Below are 25941 nucleotides of genomic sequence, written 5' to 3' on the forward strand. Positions count from 1 at the left end.
AGCAAGTTTGGCATGCTTACCTTTAGCTGCAAAAGGCCACTGTGTGCTTGGAACTCATTGACCATGAGATGGCAGTTGACAGTTAATAAGCACTTGAGACTCATTTTCTTGAACTTCTTTCTTGAACTTTCCAAAGCAGCTTTTCAGCATCCATCCATCTGCTGGTGGACACCTAGGCTGCAGATCTATACTGACCATCAAGTACTGCTGAACATGTCCAAGAACAACTCAATGAAAAAGTGTAGCAGTGAAGCCTTGAGTGGCATGTGTCACACGTCTGGGACACAATGGAGATTCAAAATAATGTTGCAAAAGTGAGCATCTCCCAGGAGACCAAAACTAACCAAGAAGTCAGGAGTCCCCTGCATTGCTCACACAGAGGCAGGAACATCAGAGAACCCCTTTCTAAGCACATCTGCAGCTGAAAGGACTGGAGAGAGACAGAATTGGAGTGGTTCTTGCCCTCAGAGGCCAAACGAAGTCAACTGGAGACCTGATGCTTCTCTCTTTGTGCTGTGTGGTACTATCAGTTATAAGGTTCCTGTTGAGTTAATTTCTCTGTTTAAAGCTCTCACCCTGTATTAATTAGCTGATAGAATCCTTATGGTGTGATGTGTGTTTAGGGCCATTGCAGAATGAACATTGTCACAGAAATCTGTTTTGTGGGACTTGTTAGCATGGATATTATTTAGCTAAATAGCTCACAATGATTCCTTCGGAGCCTGCTGCATCTGTTGGGCAATTCATTTTATAGTTGGGGACTTTGAATTTTCTATTTTTTGACTCAGCCAACTGTAGTGACCTGTCTGTAGGCCAGGGACACTAATAGCTATTACTGTTAATACTTCATTTGTCATAGAGTAAAGAAAGCCCCAGAGTAAAGTATAATTTTATTCCACTTTTGAAGAGTCTTAAAAAATATATTATTTTTTCAAACAAATGGCTTCAAGGGAAAAGAAGGAATTTGAATCACATCAAACACCAGATTCTTTTGAAAAGAACCTGTTGGAGCCAGGCAGCCTAGAGTTGACATGAATTTGCGCACATCAGTGTGCGCACCTGGGGACAAGTGGCCCTGGGTTCGGAAAGGTCCATCCGATGAGTCTTACGGCAGTCAAGTCAGCCTGACGAGCTGATCAAGGGTTTTTAGCTTTGCTGCAGGCAATGGCGTAGGAAGAAGTCCCCAGCATCTCAGGGCTGGGCGGTTGTTCTGGCAGCCCTGTGATGTCAGCAACAGTGCCCTCATGGGCAGCGCCGGCCGCCTGTGAAGTGTAAATATGCCAATGATGACAGATGGGGCGGGAAAGGAGTGCTTCTTTAATAATTCGGCATTCCCATGGAACGTTCTGGCAGCCAGTAAAGCAGGGACTAGAATATGGCATGCGTTGGGACTCCATGGAGGTCGAAAGATTTTTCTAGACACAGCTCTTTCTCATGTGCCCTTCAGGGTGCAATTAAAACCTCTCCCGAAAGGAATCCCGGGATGCACGTGTGTTAACATAAAAGCCGTCAGCGGCATCTGAGCAGCCTCAGCCTCAGCACCCATCTCACACATCCGTCTACACAGCCACTGCAGGAAACGAAGAAGTCCTCCTTCCTGCCTCCCCTTTGTTAACCACTCGGCTGCGATTGTGTCGCTCATAGCCCAGGAGCAAAGACAGAAACTGAATCAAGTTTCCATTTCTGTGGCCTCCAAGTTCTAAGAGTTATTTAACCTCTCTGATCTAAATGTATTCATTTGCAAAATGAGGATAATAATATCTAATTTACAGAGCTGTGGTAAGGACTATGTGAACTAATGCAGATGAAATGCTTAGTGAGGTGCTGCAGAGAAGTAGGCTGCCCTCCTCCCCCATCCCACCCCCGCCACAGTCTCATCTAACCTGCAAGAAAATGCAGAATCTTCAGGGGCAAGACAAGGGCCCACACTCTGCATAGCTGCTACTAAATCTACTACTAAACACTCCCACATAAAGTGAATATGCAAATAACATGTCAAACTTTCTTTAGAACAGGACTTACAGGTTGTCTGAATAAAGAAAGGGCTGTATGGTAAATATTTTAGACTTGTACCTCTCTGGTCATTGTGACCCCTCTCATTGTCATATGGTCACAAGCATAGACACTACATACACAAGTGAGTAGAGCTGTGTTCCCTTAGAACAGTAGTTCTCAACCTGTGGGTCGTGAACCTTCTGGAGAGGGAATGACCCTTTCACTAGAGTCAGCTAACACCATCTGAGTATCAGATATTTACAGTACAATTCATAACAGTAGCAAAACTCCAGTTAGGAAGTAGCAATGAAAATAACTTTATGCTCAGGGGTTACACAACATGAGGAACTGGATTCAAGGGTCGCTGCATTAGGAAGGTTGAGAACCACTGCCACATTATGTACAACCCGGCTTGCCAGTTGCACTGGGCTTTGAGGACACCTGATCTAGGGTAGAAATACTTGTTTGAGGAAAGAAGGTCACAGATTCAGAGCAACAGTCACAAAGCACCCCGTGCAGGATTGGGTTGAGTTTATCCACAAAGAAGATTTGGGACTTCAGTCTCCAGAGGTCTTACTGATTAACAATGCACACATTCTAGACAGTAATAAAACATAATGTGATTGGTGTGATCAGCCATGTAGAGGAGAGAAAAAGGAAAATTAAAATTGGGTTAAAAACCACAATTTGCACAGGAAAAAAATGGTCGACATCAGAGAGAATTTATTTGGTGAGCTATCGATTCTACTGACTCTCCAATGAGCATATTTTAGAAGTCCTAGAGAAGTTTGAACTCGCTGTGAGAATTGGAAATGTTAGCAACATCAAAAACCATCCCCCCCCTACACACACACATACATATTCAACTGATCTTCAAAAGAAGTATGACCTTAGAAATCACAGGGAAAATTCAAGCTGCAGCTCTACTCAGAAACCCACTTTGTGAAAGGAAGCCCATCATGTTTGAATGCAGTTCCTTCACTGACTCTGTCAGGTATGGGGGGCGGGGACACAGGCTTAACTGGGTTTTTAAAAGTTAATCAATCAGCTAGTTGTTTTCAGAATAGCTGTGTTTTTAACGAGCTCAACTCCCCCCCCCCCCCCATATGGTCGGACAATCTAGGAGCTTCATATGCAAATCTGATCAAGTCTCCTCCCAGACCCTTTAGTGGCTTCCCTCTGCTCTGACAACTCTAAGGATAAGACTCAGCACACCATCTGGCTGACGCGGTTTTGTTGGGTCCTCACCAACTTCCCACTAGCACATTGCTGGGCTCTCCACTTCCATCAGTGTTCTACTCTCTCCTTCAGGTTGTTTGGACTCCCAGTACCACCCTTCCCTAAGCTCACCCCCCCACACACACCCACACCCACACCCACACACACATTCACACAGTCTCCGTCTAGTTAACTTCCATATGCCCTGAGCTCCAGTCAACTGTCATCGGAGCTGTCTCCTGCCTCTGAGCTCTGATCACAGTTTGTCATCATACATTCATTAGGGTGATGGTTTAATTAATATCCGCCTCCCCCTCTGGGCTTCAGGCCCCCCAAGGAGCAGGAAGCACACAGCCTTTTAATGGCATCGGGCTCAGCTCAGTGCCTGGAAGAGGATTTGTAATAAAAAAGATATGATGGAGGGGTAATGAGAAAGACACGGAATCAAAGTATCAACAGAAATGGTCAAAATAAAGAATGGTAGATATGATGCAACTGGTTTTCAGAATGATCCATTTTCCTTGTCTCTGGGCAGTTCTTGAATGATGCTTTAGATGCAGTCAGAAACATTTTCCTGGGACAGACAGTAATGTGTTAGGACTCAGGGACCACAGCACTTCAGTCAGCTAGGGGCAGGCAGAAAATGTTTCAGGATTTGCAGAGCAAGGTATTTTGGTTTAGCTGTATAATGTCACTGGCATCACATATTGTAGAAGCCAGAGACAGTACAGAAACAAACATGGCCATGTTCCAATCAAACCAAGGCTTCTAACCTTCCTGAATGCTGACATTTGGACTGAATAGTTCCTTGTTTCAGGGATGTTTTGCATATGGCCTCTGAGATGGTACCCCTGGGCTTAATCCACTCAATGCCAATAATGTCCTGCCCACTACATTATTGACAAATGTGTGGCAGAGTGTCTGCAGACATTGCCAAAAGCTCCTCAGAGATAAAACCATTGCAGCTACATCCAGTGCAGAAAGTTTACAAAAGCCAGCCAATTTCAAGCTGTCATCAGCCATGAGCTAGTTGGGTGGATCCTAGTCAGGTAGAAAGGAAAAAATGAGGAAGATTCTCTGTGGTGTTCTATGTCTGTAGAAGTTGTTGATACCGTTTGGTGTCCAACTTCCTTGGATAAAGGGTCTTGGGCTGCTTCCTTTCTCCAAAGCAGGCAAACCTTTGGAATGTAACTGGTGCAGTTCTTGGGGAAACAGCAGGGCCTACTGGTGTTAGACTGTGAAATGAACTTGCTTGGGCAAAGGAGGAGGAAACCACACATACCACATGGCTCCTACATGCACCTGTAACCATGCAATTAACTGGCTTTAAGCAAAGTGTGCATGATGAAGTAATTCAACAGACAGAATTTAAAAATAAAATATGCCAAGCAGTGGTGGCACATGTCTTTAATCCCAGCACTTGGGAGGCAGAGACAGGCGGATCTCTGTGAGTTTGAGGACAACCTGGGCTACAGAGGGAGTTCCAGGTAAGGTGCAAAGCTACAGAGAGAAACCTTGTCTCAAAAACCCAATAAAATAATAATAATAATAATAATAATAATAATAATAAAAAAAAATACAAGCAAATTTGGGAGTTTGTTTCTATTGCAAACATTTCAGCCAGAAATGAATGGTCTACATGGTCATGAACACAGCCAGGAAGTTTCCTAGATACTTTGACCTTGCCCCATGCCATGCCTCTCTGTCTCCCTTCCCCTGAGGAATCCAGGATCGTGAACCAAAGCTTCATCTTCCAACCTTGCTTATGCTCTGACTCTAAGCTGCTCATGAAGGCTTCATTTCTTCCAGCAAATCTCAGAAACTGTGCTGGGCATTCGTTTCATATCTGGAAGTGTAGGTGGAAACCGAGGCACATTAACTGTGTGAGATACAAAGAAAACAGATTTCAATTGCTGTTAAAGAGGGTTCCCTGCAAGGAATCTGGAGGCTGAGGCCTTGACAATATACTTAGGTCTGGAGAATGTCCTGGAAAAAAAAAAAAGCAAAAACAACTTTTCCAGGCTGGGAGATAGCTCAGTTGCTAAAGTGCTTGCCATGGCTTCCTAAAGACCTGGGTGCATCCTCAGAACCCATGTAAAGGTTGGGCAGGACAGAGCACAGTGTGCAGGCAAGAGAAGTCCCTGGAGTTGGCAAGCTGGGTGGGAGACCCTGCCTCAAAAAATAAAGTGGAGGTCAATATAACAATTAAAGTGAAGATGAAATCTCCTTTCCTAAACCCAAAGCCCTTGATGATCAAGAGGGTGGTGCAGAAAGACAACCGGCCACACACACACACACACACACACACACACACACACACACACAGAGAGAGAGAGAGAGAGAGAGAGAGAGAGAGAGAGAGAGAGAGACAGAGAGAGAGAGAGAGAGAGAGAGAGAGAGAGAGAGAGAGAGAGAGAGAGAGGGAGATACCACCTGCTTTTGGCAGCCCAAGGCACTGCCACTCTGGATGTGGCCCAAATGCCCTTGGAAGAGTGCACCCAGGAAAAGCAAGCTTGACCACTATGTTATCACCAGGTTTCCCCTGACCACCAAGTCAGCCATGAAGAAGTCAAAAACAATGACACACTTGTGTTCACTGTGAATGTTAAGGCCAATAAACCTCAGGGCACACAGGCTGGGAAGAAATTCTATGTTGTTATGACCACAGTCAAGCAGTCTGCTGGAGAGAAGGCATATGTTCATCTGACTCCTGATTATCATCCTTTGGATGTTGCCAACAAAACTGGTCCCGTGTAAACTGAATCAGGTTGATCATTTTTTTCACAGCTTATTTGAATTATGTGTATGTGTCAGTCTGTGCACGTGAGCAAAGATGCACTCAGAGGCCAGGAGAGGGCACTAGATTCACGGGTGGCTGTTAGCCATTGAAGGAGGTGCTGGGAACTGAACCTGGGTCCTCTGAAAGAGCCGTATACAATCTTAACCACTGAACTACCTTTCCAGCACCAAACATAGACTTCCAGTTAGAGGTTCTGGGAATTGGACCCCAGGCCTCCTGCACGGAGCTACACTCCGAACAGCTGTTAATTCTAAGTCCATACTTTTTACAATTAGAAAAAAAAAATTAGGTAAAGAAGGACTAAGGAAGATACTAGACATTAATGTCTGGCCTCCACATGGATGCTCATGTGTATATGTGCACACACACAAACATGCACATAGGTACACATATATGCCTGAACACACACACACACACACACACACACACACACACACACACACAGTTTTTCTCTGAAAGATAAATGGATTTCCCGGACATATTGAAGCAGTTTCTCTTGCTTGGCCCTTCTCTAGAGAGTGGTAGTATTAGTATTAGTGCCACCATTTACGCTGGGCGGAAGACAACATTGCTTGCCCCTTAGGTGGTAACGCTGGTATGGCAAACTTCAACACAGTGTGGAATACATGGTCTAATTCTGAGTCTTCAGAATGCTGTTCCTCAGATTTTTACCATGAGTAAAGCAGTCATTTTGCCCCTGCAACTGGATATGTCTGCAGGATCGGAATTGAACCTTAGGGAAGACAGGGGCCCGGCCCTGAGCGTGAATACAGGAGATCAGTGCTGTGTCAGCACACAGGTGGAAGAGAAGAAAAATACAATCCCTTGTGGGGAAGAATGGAAGATGCACGCCTTTTACAGCAATTTGCATCACTTCTGATTTAATGTGGAAGAAACAGAATTCTCCTGCAGCCATCCCTGGCCCATTTGGATGAGATTCTTGCGCCATCCAGTGGATTTCTTCTGGAATTGCATTAATTGCTTGGGCTTTAAATGTCTTTTTACAAACATTTACATTCTGATTTTTGCTGTTTGTATTAAACAGCAAGTATCGATTCACATAATTTTAAAAGAAGCAATAAAACACTTATGACAATAAAATACAAAAAGTTCATTTTAAAACAAAATACATTAATAGATTAAATAAAGCAAAGCAATCTGTATTTAAGTGTATAAATATCCAGATCTGAATATTCCAGAAGATGCCATTCCTTGACTCTAGTCACAGGAATGTGACAGCCATTGATGTACTAGGTGAAATGGTACCATTCAAAGCGGCTGACTGATGACGGGGGGCCCGTCCTGATACATCCATCATGATGCAAATGCCGGAAGTCAAAGCGCATTTAATCCTAACTGCCAAATGTCACAGCTTAGCAACAGCCTGTGCAGGGCCAGTTGCTTCTCCTCCTGATGCTATGGTTGACTGGGAGCCGCAGCTGGCAGCCACTGTCCAACCTGGAGACAGGGTCATGATGCCTGTCACTAGCCCAGGAAATGATCAAAAATTCTAAAGGTGAGCATGGTTTTCACTGAATGCACATCACTTTCACAACTTTGTAAAGTCCAATCCTTGTACACTGAGGCATTGTAAGTCAAGGACTGTCTACACTGGCATTTCAAATGCCACTAGCTGCACGCCTGTTGGGCATTTTTCTTGTTGTGATTGTTGTTTTTATTATACGTAAACATTAGCAAAGCTGTTCAGTGGGTAAAGGCGCTTGCTATGTAGGCTTAACAACCTGAATTTATGCCCTAGAGTCCATGTAAACAAAGATGGAAGGAGAGAACCAAACTGATTGCACAAAGTAGTCCTCTGCCCTGCACATGAGCAACACACACAATAATGATGATGATAATGATAGTGATCATGTTTAAAAGATAAAACAAGTAAAAATTATGTGGTAAAACAAAGACTCATTTCTAGGTCCTTTGAACATGGAAGTTCCACAAAAAGCCATTTGTGAAGCCATTTGCAAAGCCACGCTAACAAAGTTAGGGTACACTCCTAATGACAAATTGCCTGGCTGAACTGGTTCTCCTGCAGGGCGACTGCCATAGCCACCACCCCCACTGGACCGTCGTCCACTGTGTCTTAAGATGTCTGTCAGCCTGGATGTCCACCCACAGAAGCTGAAAGGAACAAAATGCTTCCAAAGGTTCCTGAAGAATCCAGGCGACAGCACCTGGCTGGCTGTGGAGCCCAGTGCTCTCGCCCTCCTGGGAGCATAGAAGAGTCTTCTAGCCAGCTGGTCTGTGTGACTTGGAGTTACGCCACCTTTGTGTCCTCCTGCCTGGACAGTGTGTTACTTTTCCTAGGACATGAGAACAAACACCTGTTCACTTCAGATAGGACATCAATGCCAGAGCAAAGAAATTATTTCATCCAAACTCAGCCTGGTGATAATAAGTTGATTAGAGTTACCTACAGGAGCATGGAAACTTGTGGCAGCTACTCCACCGAGGAAGGTCCCCAGCCCTCAGAAACTGTTCACCACTTATAGGTTTCAGGCAGCTCGAGGACCCATAAGTGTCTTATGCAGTCTATTGAGCACTTCATGGGGCTTGTGAGCCCCCTCCCTGCTTCATAGGGCAGTGCTAGCAGGCCCCATGTGAAGTCTGATGTGGATAATCGCAGCTGCTTTGGTTTCAAGACAGTAACGGTTGTCTCATCTCCAAAGGGCAGTCATCCATCTGGAAATGATGGGTAGGACATTTCAGAGAACACAAAAAGGGGTGCTCAGAGCCGGAGACGCTCTGGAGAGCTGCTTTGAATTTTCGCCCAAGCTGCACGAGAGGAGAAGTAAGATGCCTTGAATGCAGGCCTGATGACCACAGAGCTGATGTCTTTAGCTCCACACTATAGCTTCTCCAGGCTGGGTCATCTTCAGCTGCAAGAGGCTTTGGGGAAACAAAGTAGCAAGAAGTCTTAGAGATTGTTCCTGAAAGCCTCTGAAGCTCTCCTCCCTGATTCTTAGTTCTGAACGCTGTGTCTCATAAAACAAAACCCCACTCAACTGAGACACCGTGCTGTTAAAATGAGCGCGGTGATTGGAGGCTAGCTCTTGGCTCCTGCCGTGCTCATGGTTCTACAGAGAACTTCTGCACTGGAGGTCAACTTTCTGAACACTGTTTAACAAGGGCCCTCATTTGAGTGGCCAGCCACAGATAGTCACCCACAAAAAAAAAAAGAAAAAAAAACCAAATAAATAAATAAATAAATAAAGTATTTTCTTTGTTAAACAAAGTCTGAAATGCCGAGCTGAACAGAGTGTAGCACCCATAAAAGTGCCACAAATGTGAACTACTTTCCCAAACTGAATCTTGGAGTGCCAACCTCATCCTAGTTGGTGTCCTGGAAAACCCAAATAGTAGTGATGGGGAGATTCTGACCAGTGCACACCCATTCATGACCCCACACATACCCGCCTCTTCTAGCTGCCAGTGCACACCCATTCATGATCCCACACACACCCCACCTCTTCTAACTGCCAGTGCACACTCATTCATGATTTCCTCCCACCCTGCCTCTTCTAGCTGCCAGTGCACACCCACTCCAAATTCCCTCCAACACACACTCTGCCTCTTGTGGCTGCCAGTGCACACCCACTCATGATTCCTGATCACTCTGACTCCTCTAGCTGCCAGTGCACACCCATTCCTGATTCCCCTCCATGACCACCCCCACCCCCCTGCCTCTTCTGGCTCTGAAGATTTTGTCCTCAGGCTCTGGTGTTAACATGATGGTGCTGGGCTCTCCCCTAGTGGTGTTCACTGCTGCTAGAGTATACATTATCTATCCTTTAGCTTCATCCTTCTGCCATCAAGTCACGGGATCCTGTTCACCTCACCTCCTACCCACTGAGTTTTTCAGTCCTTTTCTTGGCCACTTATCCACAGCATTCTCCAAAGCAGACACCCCTGGACCACACTTTCTACATCATGAGGAGGTGTGAGAGCATCCAGGATCTTCTAGGCTGCTGACCACCCCACACTGTAAGGTCTCTTAGAGTCCCTGCCATGAACAGTGTATTATATTAGTTCCTCCTCCAGGACATTTCCTGCTAAGAGTCTTAGCTTCAAGGGATGATAGGTAGGAGCACCCCTAGAAGAGCTCCAAAATGGACCCTATTCTCACAGAGTGTGCGAGAAACAGCACACTCTTACAGCCTTGAATGTTTTGTTTTGTTAATTTCCCTAGTGTGGCCCGGCAGACATTGAAGCCAGCAGATGGCAGCAGTGGTTCCAACATAAAGACGTTCCTCCTAGGGAACCAGGGGTGGTATTTGTCACATTATTTTAATGTCAGGACTTGTAGGGGGCACTACTACTACTGTAGAATGGGTAGCAGCTGGGACTCCGACTACACGCTCTGCTGGGCAAAGGAATTGTCCAGAAAAACATGTGCCTGCCCTGAACATCTGTGGAGAAGAGACTGAAGAACTCTGAAATGCCACAGGAAAATCCTTGTCACCAAGTCGGCTAATCTGAGTTCAGTCCCCATGTCCCACCTGGTGAGAGGAGAAAACCGACTCCTACAAGTTCCACACATGCAATATAATATGGCATGCAAAATCCCTAAGACAGACAGACAGGCAGGCAGGCAGACAGACAGACAGACGCACAAAACAAACAGATAAATAAAAGTTTAAAAAAGAAATACTTCTGAAATTACAAGGGAAGATGGAAGGCGGATACCTGATGAGGAGTGGCTGTGAGGTTGTTGTCTCAAAGGGCTGCAGAGGTGAGCGCCCATGATGATCCTTATCCACAGTCACCAGCACAGAGCAGACGGACTGGATGTAATTCCCCTCACAGCCACTTGGGGACAGTTCTACCTTGCCCCAGAGTGCCTGGATGTGATGAAAAACTGAAGATTGGCCTTGGATAGGTCACCAAAATGGCAGCTACTGGACCGTTCAAGTCTGTGCAGCCTGGGTCAAGAACATACTGGGTGACGTGCTCCCATTTTGCCTGCCACTGGGATACCTCCCATGCTGGTTGTGTAGTGCAGAGGAAGAGAGAAATACCCGATGCCTTGGAGGAGGGTGAGGAGAACCAAGGTGAATGGCATCCTGGTTGCTGAGGTGCAGAACACACCTATATCTCCAGAATATCTGTCACTACCATAACATATGTTTTGTGTACATAACCCCAAGCAAGCAATTTGGTGAAGTAGGTGACCTCAGTTGCTGATTTATAAAACTTCCAGAGACATTGTCATGCCTGGTTATAGTGAAAAGCAGGAGAGGAAGGGGCAGCTCACTTCTTAAACAAGATCATCCTCTATGGATACAGAAGATGCCAGGGCTAACAACTACAATGAAATAGTGCAAAAGCTGATTTCAAATACTAAATAAACAGCTCTTCCCCTTATCCCAGAAAGGGACATAGTCTGGAAGTGGAACAGGTTCATGACTTTTATGGACCATTGTCACCATTGTGATTACTACTACATGGCGGTCCTTGTCTTGACTGTACGTCAGAACCCAGGAGTTGCTTTCAGAGCAAATGCAGCAATGCCAGGCTTGGACAATGACAATCCAATCTCAGGAGCCTGCCTTAGCAAGTAGAAATCTTCAAAAACTCCCTCAGGAGATCCTAAAGTGCCACGTGGCTGGCACGGTCTTGGCTGCACAGGGGAGTGGCCTGAGAAAGAACTGCAGAGCCTGGAGCCCCACCTCTGAAGAGACTGATTTAGTGGGTCTTTTGGTGATCTTGGGGTGAGAAACTTCTAAAGCTCTCAAGGGAATGATAGCACTTGACCAAGACTGACACCACAGAGTCTCCTAGGAGGGCCAACAGAGCCAGAGAAGCAAACTAACAAATGGAAGGATGCCGGAACCCATGAGCAGGAAGCAGAGGGGGCTACAGAGCAGTTAGGCAGGCACTGTGCCTTCTTGCTGGCCCTGCAGGTCTGATCTGCTTCATGACATGGGAATCTAGAAATCTGATGCCACTTTAAGCCCCACTCAAGACTGGTTGGTGCCAAGTTAGATGTGTGCTTGTAGGTCCTTCCATTCACCTAGAGCACCAGAGACATCCGTTTCCACAGGTGCTTGGACCATGTTTCTGTCTCCCCACTTCCTCTCCTCAGCTTTCCTTGGTGACTCCTCATTCGACACAGTGTGGCAAGATGGACTCCCCAAAACAGTTTTCCAGCCTTCCCTAGAAGTGTGTGGAAACCTCAGGGCTTGTGTGGTTCTCTGTGCTTCTCTTTTCCTCCTTCATACTCCCTAGGATGTGGATATAAGGCTACAAGAGAACAAGCTGGAAATCTCAATCAGAACCAAACAAACAAACACCCCACACAAGCTAAGTGTGACAAAGTGTCAGGACCGAAAGTATCTGGGGCAGATATAAGCCACAAGCTCCTGCCTCAGGGATCCATGTTGAAGGGGATAAAGCATAAATTTATGAAGCCACAGTAATGAGATTGCTTTTGTGTGCCCCTGAACAGTGTCCCCTAAATTTACAGATCTGGAATACAATCTGTTTCGTTGCTATGTCACAGTACAATAGGATATCATTGTGAGTGCTGGGTTCTGAGTCACTAGCCAGTTGAAAAACTGCCCTGTGTCTACTCACAGTGGGCACTTCTGCCTCTAAACGAGTCAAGTTCTTGTCATTCTACATCGTCATAACGGGTGGTTAAGAATGTCTGCTCTCAGGGTGCAAGAGGGTTGCTGAAGTGCCTCATACTACACATCCTCACACAAATGGCTCCCAGTTCTGAAAGGAGGGGAACAGCTCTCCATCAGGTTGCACATTGTTTCCAGATCTTCCCAGAAGTCCTTCTTACCATCATTATTAACCACAGTTAGGCCACCTACACAACCCTTGATCAAATATTTGCAAAGGAGTACAGGATTACTGTGAACAGCTAAGAGTATGGTTTTTCCTATGGGGCTGCAGGAGAAGAGTCCAACAACACCGAGTCCCTGGACACTCCAGACTGGACCAGAGCCAAGGTAGGGTTCTATTAGTAAGAAATAAGAAGAAAATGGCTGCTTGGCAGGCAAGCAATGGAGTCTATATCCCAAGGAGCCAGCCTGGAAACAAAGAGAAAGAAGGCTACAAGAAACAAGGGAAATCCTTACATGCTGAGCATTGCATAACCATTCTCCTCAATCCCTACATTTCTACAGTCTCCTCTGATTTTCATTTCATACTGTAAGGAATTAAAACACAGAGATTTCAAGAATCTTCAAGCCAAGCCATGTAGCAGCTCAGTGCTGGGACCAGGATGCCAGTTGATATCCATCTGGCTTTACCTATGGTGCTAAATTGCTTTGAAAGATTTTGATTTGCACTGCTGTGGTAAATAGTGTACCATGACCCAAAGCAGTTTGGGGAGGAAATGTTTATTTGGTTTACATTTGCACACCACAGTCCACCATTAAGGAAAGTCAGGGCAAAGACAGAAGCAGGAACCTGGAGACAGGAACTGAAGCAGAGTCCATAGAGGAGACCTGCTTGCTGTTTGCTTCACCTGGCTTGCTCAGCCTGCTTTCTTATACCACTCAGATCACCTGCCCATGAGTGGTATCATCCACAGTTGGCTGGGATTCCCACATCAATCACTAATCAAGAAAATGCCTCACAGATTTGCCTATAGACAATCTGATAGAGGCAATCCCTCAATAAATTACTGTAGCTGGAGAGCTTCTCTCCAGGTGCCACCAAGCCCCCATAGTCCCACAACCCACATATAAAATAATCACTCAGATCCTTATATTACTTATAAACTGCATGGCTGTGGCAGGCTTTTTGTTATCCACTTTTTTTTTATCTTAAATTAACCCATTTCTATTAATCTATACTTTGTCACGTGGCTCGTGGCTTACCAGTACCTTACATCTCGCTTGTGATGGAAGTGGGTGGCAGGTCTCTCTGCCTCAGCCTTCCACTTCCCAGCATTCTCTTCTCTGCTTGTCCCGCCTATACTTCCTGCCTGGCTACTGGCCAATCTGTTTTATTTATTAACCAATCAGAGCAGCGCATTTGACATACAGACCATCCCACAACAAATTACCTCTTGCCAAATGACTTTACCTTGTGTCAAGCCGGCGAAAACACTGACCCAAACACAAGGCACAAGCTTTATTTGTGATCTGATTCAAAACCAGCGAATGGTCATGAATGTTACACAGCAAGACAAATAGGAATGCTAAATATTTGGTGGCATTAGAGAATTCTTGTTAATTTGTGGTGTGATGGTGGTATTCTAGTTAGTTTCAAGGGCAGTTAAATAAGCAGTTCAGGTATAAGAAGAAATAAGATTGCTATGAATGAGGGCCGCATGGGGCTTATAATACTAGTCACTACTTTTACATAGTATTCTTTAAAAACATTTTGTTGTCTCCAAAGACCCAGATTAAAATAAGCAGCTTGAATTACCAGCAACTGCTTCTAAAGCCTTTCCCTTCTGTTACTCTCAGTGATCTTTAGCTTATCTCTCCTATCCAGTCACCAACATCTCAACACGCCTCTGGCTTAATCTGGCTTTGTCTCTTGGATCACAAGAACATATAACAAGACTTCACAGAGTGCCCTCCAAACGCAGAAGACTTCAGAAGCATATTGTCCAGGAAGCTCTCAACCTCGGTATCTACCATGTCCATCAAGGGGAAGATGGTGACTAGCCAGAGGCCACTATATCCCAACCTTCTAACCCAGTATGTGAACTGGCCTTAAGCTTCCTGTGTCTAGGAGGGCTTACTGACTGCTGCTTGCAACCAGCCAAATACAACCTCCCATGCTGCCTCCAGATAGGGGTACAGGTTCATTAGAACAAGCCAGGCAAGCAGAGACACCCTGGCATCCAAGTGAACACCTTTAGCCTCACAAATACACTAGCAGATGTACTGGGGATGGAATATGGAGAAATTTCTCTGTAGACAGCCAGGTCCCTTCCAGTATAAGGAACAGCTTTAATGGTTGAACCATAGACTTCTCAGGGTACCTAGCCAAAGTTCTTCCTTGATATCCTCTGAAGCCTTATTTAGAACAACAGTATTTCTCACTTCTCTTCCTAGAGTTGTTAGGTAGATTGTTCCGACATTAAAATTATCTTCTGAGTGATCGTGGTGGCTAATACTATGAAGTAACTGCCAAGTCATTTTAATTGGTGACAGTATTCAGGTATGGAGAACATTCTGCAGTCAGTTGATGTACCTATAACTTTTGTCTCTGGTAATGCAAGGTCTGCCTTGTATGATTGGGTTTACCTATTTCTCAGTCCTTGAGGCTGCTCGGAAGGCTGGCAGTCACATTTCCTTACTGAGGTTGATGGACGGGCTTGTCCCCCACTCCAGTCCACGATCAAATCTGCAAGAACAGCCCTGGCTACTATTGTGAACTGTGAACTTAGGACTGATCCCTTGCACTTTCTGCCACGCCTTTAAGGAGAAGTTCAAGTCTCATTGGGAAATGACCATGCAAATTCAGATATGTGACAGCGTACGATCGTGACTTCCTCTTCTCCTCTGTGAAGTAGGATTGTAGCCCTAATAAGGGCAGGGGCAGACTATGGGGGTGTGTGGTGTGTGGGGGTGAAGGGGTGATCAGTGTTCAGTTTACCGCAGTGGTTCTCAACCTTCCTAATGTTGCAACCCTTTAAAACAGTTGGTGACCCCCAACCACAAAATGATTTTCATTGCTACTTCATAACTGTAATTTTGCTACTGATACGAATCGTAATGTAAATATATGATATGCAGGATATGTGATATATGACTCCTATGAAAAGGTTGTTTAACCTCTAGAGGGGTTGTGACCCCTAGCTTGAGAACCACTGGTTTACAGGGTTGGGAGGGTGGAAAAGCCTTTGCAGAAGGTACAAGCTATGTACAAGGAGGAAGGCATAGGCAGCACGGAAGGAGCTTGGCTGATGCAGACAACGTGTCCAGAGTCAATGGCTTGCTGAGGGAATCTGGGACTCTTGAGCGGCTTGACAATTTTGCTTTGACTCTGTGCCAGAGGAGCTGCGATTTTTCATTTAACCACAAGATGGAGTCTTTGGCTTTTAAACTAGAAACCAGTGGGAAAACAACTGGTCTGGGAGACATGGGTGGGGAGAAAGACACCTGGAAGGTTCTCTAGGGGCTGCAGGCTGCTGAGCACAGCTGAAGGGTTGCCTCCCTGAAGCAACTGAGGTCAGCTGGATTTTACTTGGTTGCAGCAGCGTCTATGAAGGTTTACTCTGCACACTTTATTATTATTATTTTTTTAAATATCTGCTGTGTTCTGTTTTTGTGGGATCATTTTTCCTATTTCCAGTTCCACCCCCTCCTCTATTTTTAGACCAAGTTCAAACTATGTTTTTTTTAATCTTTATTTTGATTCTGCTTTGAAAGGTTAATTAGTAAGATACAATTGTGTCCAAAAAAGGTCATCTGAAGATATACCGAGGAACAAGTTGACTGAGTTCACTTTTAACTAAAAAAAAAGTATTCTCTTGCAGTACACAAATGCCACATACCTGCAAATGCCATATACCACAGAGTGCACACCTGCATCCACCTTCCAGTTCTCTCAGGCTCCCCACATTCCCCTCCCAACTTATGTCCATCCCTCTATCTGTGTCCCTGTATATATCTCTCTCAACTCACTGGGTCCAGTTAATGCTGCATGGGTGTAGGGCACAATTTATTGGGACACAAACAACCTACAACCTACCAGTCACAACACTGAAGAAAATCGGCTTCCCTCCACTAGCCTTCACCAACTGCCAGTGGCTCCTTGGCTAGGGATAGGGCCTCACGAGTCCTTTCCTCTTCATGCTGGGATATTGACTGCCTTGATCTCACACAGGATTTGAGCCACAAACCACAGCTGCTGCGAGCTCATGAGTGGAAAGGCCTTGTCACTTCCAAAAGATATTATTTTGCAGCAACCTTCCTAGCCCCGTGGCTCTTACATTTTTGCTACCATTCCCACCATGTTTCCTAAGCCTTAGGGAGAAAGGGAGATGTAATAAACCATCCCATGCAGGACTGACCACCCCACAGTCTCTTGTCCTTTGCACATTGACCAGAATACCTGACTTCAACTGAATTTAGGCTCCATTCAATAGACCTGAGTGATGAGTCCCAACATTATAATAAAGCTTTAACAATATACACCCACATAAATGCACAGACCAAGACCTCCCTCCCCCTTGCCCCAGGCAGCCTTGTCTGCATTTAGTTTGGGAGTGAATAGGGGCAGTCTTTACCTGGAGGAGAAAAGCTATTATTTGGAGTTCTAATAGAAACAAGGTAAGATTCATTCAAGCCTCCCCCTCACCCCCAGGCAGTTGCCCACCAAACAGGATCGCTTGAGCGCTCTATGGTTGAAACGAGGGCTGCTGTCGCTCTTTGCTCATTCTACACCCATGTCCCGCCCTACAACACGCCCGACACTGGCAGGCTGTACTGCAATGAACGACCTGGCACATCCTTTGTCCCCAGCTGGCCAGGAGCTCCTTAAAGGTAACAGCCAGCTGCAATTCATTTTGTCATTGAATACTTCTAAGTGCACGTTTAAGCACACCTTACTGTGCCCGGAGCTGGAGTGACAAGGATAAGACATTCTGACGAGGTCCTTGTGCTCAGGCAATCCCAGTTCTGTGTCTTGGGAGCTGTGGTCATAGGGTGCACAGTCCCATTGCCTGTTTGTACAGGCTTGCGCAGAAAGAGCATCCTCTGGTTAGGTGCCCCCCTAGCCGCTTCCTCTGTGCCTGGCTGCTCACGAGCTCCTCCAGCCTGCGCTGTGTGTCATTACCACTGACTTTGAAAAGTTGGTTCCGCCTTGCCTTGTAACACCACAGGTGTAATGAGAACTGGCCAGAAACTGGCTTGGCGGGACAGCCGAGGAAGGGGATGGCTGGTGGCGGAGTGCTCTCCGCCTGCGGGCGCGTAGCTCGGCAGGTGCCAGGCTCCTGGCATCGCGCAAAGCAAAGCGCTGTCACGACTCGGTGGCCAAGGTGATTAATTAGCGGCGTGGCCGTGCGGGGGCCGCGTGCTGGCCTCCACATCTGCCCCGTGACAGCGGGGGTCAATACGCAGTGTCACTTTTTTCTCTCTCACTCCCTCCAAAGCCTAATTGGCTGTGACACGTGGGCCAGCTGTTATGAGAGGTAGAGCGCGGCAGGGCGTTTCACTGGACCCAGGCAGCCGCAGGTTGAGTCTGCAGGGGTCCATGCCTTTGTTCCAAGGTTTTGGCCATTGGCATCCTGTTCTTACATCCCGGTGTCATCCAGACATGGCCAAGAGATCACTGTGGGGGAGTTCTGGGGTCTGCAAAGGGCATAAGGAAGCACTCTCATGGTCAGACAACCATAAATCCTCTCTGGGGCATCCACTAAGGTACCAACACTGTTGGGAATACTAGCTACCTGGTTTGTTCTAGCTCCGGAAGATGTAGGCTGAAGGTAGGGGCTCAAAAAGAAAGGCAGAAGGAGTAATTTGCTGGGGATGGAGAAAGATGCCAGGCTAGGGGTGTCCTCACCTAGGAATGGGTTTGACCTGGCAAAAGAGTTTAAAAGTCTTAGCAGAGAGATCTGGGGCCGGTGAAATGCAACGATGGTGTGTGTGTGTGTGTGTGGTGTGTGTGTGTGTGTGTGTGTGGTGTGGTGTGGTGTGTGGTGTGTGCATGCGTGCGTGCGTGCGTGCGTGTGTGTGTGTGTGTGTGTGTGTGTTTCCAACTCCCACAGGAACATGGCTTCTGTGAGCCAGCCTGTGAGGCTGTTCTAGAATACGTCTCACTCTTAACTAGGTAGCTAAACTCTTAGGCTCCATTCATCCAGTTTGTCTGTATGCATGCAGGTGTGGTGCGTGTGTAGGCCAGAAGCCAACTGTCGATGTTATTCCCACTCACCCTGGGACTTGGGCTTTTAGCAACTATGATACAGAGCTGGCCAGTCGGTTCTTTTCCTTGGATGCTGGGCATTGAACTCAGGTCTGCATACTTGCATGACAAGTACTGTAGTGACTGAAGTATCTTCCCAGCTCCCTCCCTCATTAGCCTTTATAGGAACAGGTTGAAAACACCACCACTGAAGGCAGTGTATTATAGACTAGGTACAGAAATTCACACAAGAGACCGAAGCTGAAAACTGATAAGGAGGAAGCATTGTAACCCAGGTAAGAAGTCATGGATGCAGACACAAGAGACTCAAAGGCATGTGGACCAGGAATCACTAGCAGAGCACCAGTAAAGAGCAGCACAGATCACCAAGGATCCGGAGCACTGCAGGCATCTTCCACCCCTTCTCAGTCCAGAACCCAGCCAGAGGCCAAGCACAGAGCCATCAGCTGAGTGACATGTGTAATCGTTCCCTTTTAATATGGGCTAGACCTTAAGACTGTCCTGAAAGCTAGCCTTGACCTACAAGCAGGAAGGCAGAGGAGAGGAGAGGCCTGAGGGTCCCATCAGCCAGTGGGTTAGTAATAACCTCATTAGGAGGGAGACACGTTGTGGCACAGGTAACAGCAGACACCATTGCCAGCAGCCCTGCAGCTGACTGCCCTGTCAGCAGCTTGAGTGGCTGTAATTGCTTGTGCAGTGGAAGCTCCTGCCTTTCACCTCCCTTCTCATTAGCCCCCTGCCGGGCTGCCACCCCAGCAGATGAGGATGTGCTGCTGGGAGCTCAGCCGGGCTTCACCAGCAGGTGGCACTGGCCCTGCTCAGAATGGGCCAAGACAGTCCTCCGTCCTCCAGTCCTTGAGCTAAAGGTTGGGGGAGGGAGACTCCATCTCTCCCATAGCTCTCTTGGGTCCAAACATTCTGTCATCCCCCACTATCTATAAAGTAACCCACTCCTTGTGCTGATGTCCATTAAAGCAGCAGATGCACCTTTCCCCTTGGCTAAGTGTGCACCTTTGTCATATGGTTCCATTAGCATATTTTGGCATAGTGTGGGGTGCACAGGAGTGACACCTCAATGGAAGTGTCAGCACAACAGTACAAGAGGCGTCCTGATGCTGACTGAGTAGCTCATAGGACCTCATGGGACCAGTGGGAGGAATTCAAAGGAAGCAGGGAGCTATTGCTTGTCAAATACCCAGCCTCTGGTGTGTGATGGACCAGAGTCATAGAGACTAACTCAGAAGGGGTATCCTCTGACTTTCGGGAGATTGTGATCCAGCAGAGGGGTAATGATTGAGACATTCCAGGCACACTGAGAGGCAAGAGACAAGCTAGGCTGTACTGGAAGAGCAATAGCAACACATGTGAGAAGGGCCTGTTGGACAGGACTGTGGAGGGAGCTTACCCTGGCCTGTCCAAGGAGCCAGAGCAGACTATTCGCCATGTCTGCTTGATCTGGCTGACTTTCTTGCCCTGGGCCTTCCAAGAGTTCCAGCAAGCCTCCACCTGTTCCCATCTTTATTTTCTACTCCAAAATCCAGCCAATCACATGAGGACCCTTCAGTTAGCTACAGAAAGGGTACTCTTTCTTTTAAAGTTTGTGGTTCACCCGTTAAACTCAAGGAGTTTATGTAAAGAAAGAGCCACACAGATTTTTGGAAAGTCAAGGGGGAAATACTCAATTATCTCTTTTTAACCCTGAATTAGTAGGAAACGAGTACTGATTTCTAACCCATCCCTGCAACTGACACCATCTCCTGGGGGGGAAAATCTATTTTTTATTTAATGAGCTAAGCAGTAGTCTGGGCAGCTGATGAGCACAGCCTTCTTAAGTACTTGGGTAGAATCCTCACAGGGCAGTGTGGCATTCAACAACTGTGCTGCTGAAATGACCCCTGCTTTCTCGAGTCCCTTGAGGTCACTCAGGGGAAGTGTGAGGACAGAGGAGCAGAGGTGAGTGAGCTGCAACTTGGAGAGAGAGAAGATGATGGCTGATGCCAGGCAGAATGAGACCTCTGCCACCTGCTGAGCACTTTCAGCTGCCAAGCAAAGCTCTGCCAGTCTGTGTTACGTACAGCTTTCTCCTCCACTGAGGTCTCGATTGCCTCTCTGAGTCTGGTATTTGACTAGCTTTTATACTTTCCTATGACAGTTTTTCCTAAAATATTATTGGTGACAGTCTAGACCCTTGGGACACCTTATTTGATAGTTAATCACAAAAGTTGAAAGGGTTGGGGCTAGGGAGATGACTCAGTAGAAGTTTTGTTGGTTTGTTTTGATGTTTGTTTTTTAATGTTTCCTGTGCTTGAGTACCTGAGCTGGGATTCCAAGGAGTCACATAAAAAGCCAGGCATGGTAGCATGTCTGAAACTCCAGTGATGTAGAGGGACAGACACAGGAGGAAAGCTGGGAACCGTTGGCTAATTCGTCTTACCAGATCAATGAATGCTAGGTTCAACAGAAACGCTACCCAAAAGGGTGTGTGTGTGTATGGTAATAATGACACTCAACATTGACCTCTGGAGTCCACAGGCACTCAGATACACTCATGAACACATATATACATGCCCCCCCCCACACACACACCATCAGGAAGGTTCTAGTTCTGAAACTATGGAAGTTTTGGAAGTGTGACTCCATGGTTAGGCTGGGCAAGTTTGCCAGCTCCAGGTTCCAAGAGGTCCCACACCTAGAAAGATGTTCAGCTTTATTTTGTCTGTCTTCCAAAGCTCTCAGTACTTGTTCATGAACCACCCATCAGGGTCTCACAGAATGTGGACTCTATACAAAGCATGGGAAGCAACTGTTGCTGGCCAGCGGATTCTCAAAGATAGTCAAAGGCAAAGCCCTTTCCCAGGATTCCCTTGAGAGACATAGATGTCTGAAACCAAAAGAAAAAGTATTTTATCACAAACACGTGGTAGGCAGATGGCAGCCTCATCAGAGCTTCTGAAATCACATCACATGGATGATCACCTACCTCATGCAGCAGACTGGTCCCAAGCTCTGGTGGCTGTGGGCTTAGGAGATGGGCTAAGCTTCCCGCAAATAAATGCCCAAAGCATGCTTCTTTGTGATGGAGAGTTAGAGCATATCCACTCACAAACCATTGCTGATAGAATACACATTATTTAGGAAAAGGAAAAAGAGAAGAGTGGGAAAATGACCTTTTCAAAATGTAAATTTATCCAAACAAGAACTGTGTATGAACACAAGGAAATTATAAATAGTAATCAAATAAATGTCATACATCCTCTGTCTTCCATATAACACATGAAAACAAAAGTATAGCTGGGCGGTGGTGGCGCACGCCTGTAATCCCAGCACTCGGGAGGCAGAGCCAGGTGGATACCTGTGAGTTCGAGGCCAGCCTGGGCTACCAAGTGAGTTCCAGGAAAGGCACAAAGCTACACAGAGAAACCCTGTCTCGAAAAACAAAACAAAAACAACAACAACATCAAAAAGAAAACAAAAGTATGAACAATCTAACTGCAGCAAGAGATTCAGTTTTGTTTAATGAGTATTTGGTGCCTGCAGTGTGTAAGATACCTGTGTACAGAGAAGCAAGAAGCATTAGGTGAATGTGGCATTATTAGTCTTATCATAAAAGAATTAGAAAGTTTATGGGAGAGTAAAATCAGGGGAAGGACTCTTGAAAGCCATGTAATACACAACCATCCCATTGGTGAGTGAAGGAACTAAGTCTTGGGGTGACAAGGGCATGGTTAAAGCCACACATTGGTTGGTAACAGAGCAGAAGCTAAACTCCCTTCCTCTCCATGTCCATCAAGTCTCCTCCTCTGCACATTGAGAACAGAGCCCCAAAGATTGGCAAAGAAGGTGGGATGGAAGCTTAAAAACAATAGGTCCTGGAAAATGAGGAAATCTGACTGCATCTTTAAAAATGGGCCGGCCTTTGATGGGCTGAGGTGACTCTGAGGATGGAACATTGAGAAGGGTAAAGTAGAACAGAGAGATTTTAAAATGAAGACGTGCAGGATAGATGTGGAGTAAAGGGAGACAGTCCAATTCTAAGATGCCCAGTAAAGAGAATGCTTTTTGTAATGGAAAGGTAAAGGCAAGACACCGGACAGCCCAGAACCACTGAAGAATAAACCAGGTTAGGGCAACATTGTCTGAGCCATGTGTTTGTTTAGCTGAAGCTGGACATGCAGAAGAAGAAAGGCAGGTGCCCATCAGGGTGAGACGAAAGGAATTTAGGAAATTTCACAGAGGAAATCTTGCTAGAGTTGCTCCAAGGAAAGGCTGCCTAGACCCTGCACAAGCATTTCCAGAGCAGTGAGCAAGGGTGGTGAAGCCTCCTTTGGGTCAAAACTGTTAGTGGCAGCTCAAGTGTCCATTGTCAGTTCTGCTTTGTAAAGTGGCCCTGGTGTGTGGCTGCTGAGAAGCATTGTTGAAAGGGAAGGGTCATACACCTCCAGGGCTCTCCTAGTCCATTTGCTGATGAGAACTTTGGGCAGAAATTATCCCCCCAAAGCCTGGATTTACCAGAGTATACAAAGGAATGCCTTATGTTGACCTTTCTCTGGATGTGGATGCATCAGAATAATTATTTCATATTCTTTCTCTTTAATTTACACCTTTTCTCTCCACATCAACAGGTATCCCACCTATTTTTAAAATGCTGGATAATGATTCATAATGGAAGATCTTGGCTTTGTTATGGACAATCAAGTCATGTATGGTTTGTATTTTCAAAGACGTTTCTTGGCATTATTTGCAACAGTGTATTACATTTATATACAGTGTAGCATTTATAAATGATGATCTTTGCCATAATCCCATATTTAAATATAAATAAATATTTTCAGGATCTGCAGAGATTGCACAACCATGAAGACTTGAGTTTGACTGAGTTTGTGGTGGGGGGGGAGTGAGGGGTGGGAGCACACACATTATCCCTGTGTCAGGAAAGGGGCAGGGGCTCAGGGAAACAGCCTAGCTTCTGTGAGCCTAGAGTCCCAGAAGGAGACCCTGTTTCAAAAACCAAAACCAAACAAAAAGCAAACTGGAAGGAACAAAAAAATGCCAAGGTGATTGGTTCCTGAGAAACACACCTAAGGCTAACATCTAACCTCCGTGTGCACTAGTACACACACAAACTGTGCACACATACTTGCAGACTACACAATTATCGCAATCCAATATCCTGACGCTTCCAAATAGTCATTCATTTGGGCTGCAATGTTGACATAGTCACACCTGATGAATGGCTTTGTTGTGGTGAGGGCTTGCGACCGGCCACTGTGACCTGTGTGGCCCGCTCCTCCACGCCTGTGCTTCCTGGCCACTGTGACCTGTGTGGCCCGCTCCTCCACGCCTGTGCTTCTGCCTCCTGCCGTTCCTGCACAATGCCGGGCCATGGAAGCGCATGCTCTACTCCCAAAAGGTGTCTTCATCCGAATGCCAGCCAGGCTGTGAGGACACCTCCTTCCCTGCGACTGCCGGGTTCCCTGAGGCCGCTGACTCAGCCTTCTGTTCGCAGAATAACATCGATAACCCTTTTCTCATGAATTCCAAGGTAACGAAGGGAGAGAGAAACACAGAAAAGAAGCAAAGTGAGAGGAAAACAGGAATTGGGATCAACTTGCTTGGTGTTTACTGATGCTCTGTCATGCTAAAGAGCCACATGGAAGCCCCGGCTGTTTGTGTGCATGAAGAAATCAGGTGCGTACCTCACAGTAGTAATTAAAACCTCTCAGTCAGAGGCTATAGAGAGATTAGTTGTCACATTGTGTTAAAGGAATCCTTGCCTTATTCCCTAGAAGGGGACAGACTGCCTGTGGTCCTGTCATCTGTTCGTGTGCTATAGCAAGCCCCCGCCAGAATGCCCCACTGACAGAGCCTGCAGACTGAAGAAGCCCTTTGGAACTGGGGAGGCTCCGCCCACAGACTAAGAGGGAAAACACAGCACAGCCCTGTGCCCAGCGATTCCCACCCCGGGCACTAACAGTGACCCACCATTTGCTTCAGCTAAGACTCTAAATCGTGCTTAGGAACGCTTGTCCTTCCAACTCGTTTTTTTTCACAAAGACAAGATGGAGACCCCAACGGGAAGCCAGGACGGCCTGGTAACAGGTCAATTATAGAGCAGAGTAAAGGAAAGACAGAAACGAGGCTAGAAATTAGGGTGAAGGTGCTTCCGGTCCCCAGGAATACGAAGCATGAGAGAACTGCATACCTGTCTTTGACTCCTCATCTAGTCTAACTAAGTGGTCAGTAAACTAAAAGGACTGTTTTTTGGTTTTACCCACCCTATTGACTCAAACATTTTGTTAACACACGAAGAAAACCCAGAAAAATAAGCTTTTTAAACTCAACTGAACTGACTGCTATTTTGATGGATTTTAAGAGCCCAAACTCTTGTTCCTACCCAAATGGATTCACAGGAACCTCCTGAGGAACCATGGACACCTGTCTTTCACCTGGGATGATTTGCATGGCTTATTATAATCAGATTCCATCCTACTATTGTATTCATGCACTACCTTTGTCTGAAATCCACTTGTCTTTGATAATATCAAGAAAGAAAAAAGATGAGTCCCAAAATTAGGAGCAAAGCTGAAGTACCACATGGATCAAAGGAAAATATTTTAAATCATATATCTGAAAAAAATATGAAGAATGCCTGAAACAGAATTTTCAAAAGACAGTGTAATTTTAGAATGATAAAACACCCTAAATAGGCATTCCTTAAAACAAGGTGTTTAAATGGTCAGCCACAACACTAAGAAGTGGTCTCCATCACTAGCCACCAGGAAAATGCAAATCAAAACCCATGAAATCCTCCTTCACATCTGTCAGAATGGCTGGAATAAAGAGTAAGGACAATAAATGCCCACCAGCTTGTGGCAAAATTAGAAGCTTCATATATGACAGGTGGGATCATACACGGTATGGCCTCTTTGATTAACAACTTGACAGATCTTCACAAGGATGAAGGTGCCAGTGTGATCCAGCAATTCTACTCCAAGGTATATGCTCAAGAGAAGTGAAACTCATTCACACAAATAATTTGCACATGAATGTTCACAGCAGCAGCATCCATAGACTCC

General features: G+C 46.0%; 1 long non-coding RNA gene across 1 annotated transcript; it reads right to left on the reverse strand.

Annotated features, from left to right (window-relative positions):
• Window positions 1-7173: 7173 nt before the first annotated feature.
• Window positions 7174-17673, reverse strand: LOC118593334. The gene is made up of 3 exons (XR_004946214.1): window positions 17549-17673; window positions 10712-10866; window positions 7174-8914 (listed from the first exon to the last, which is right to left on the reverse strand). It is a non-coding gene; the product is annotated as an uncharacterized LOC118593334 (long non-coding RNA).
• Between the last annotated feature and the right edge of the window lie 8268 nt (window positions 17674-25941).

This window comes from Onychomys torridus, chromosome 11, assembly GCF_903995425.1.
Source record: "Onychomys torridus chromosome 11, mOncTor1.1, whole genome shotgun sequence".
Classification (NCBI taxonomy): domain Eukaryota; kingdom Metazoa; phylum Chordata; class Mammalia; order Rodentia; family Cricetidae; genus Onychomys; species Onychomys torridus.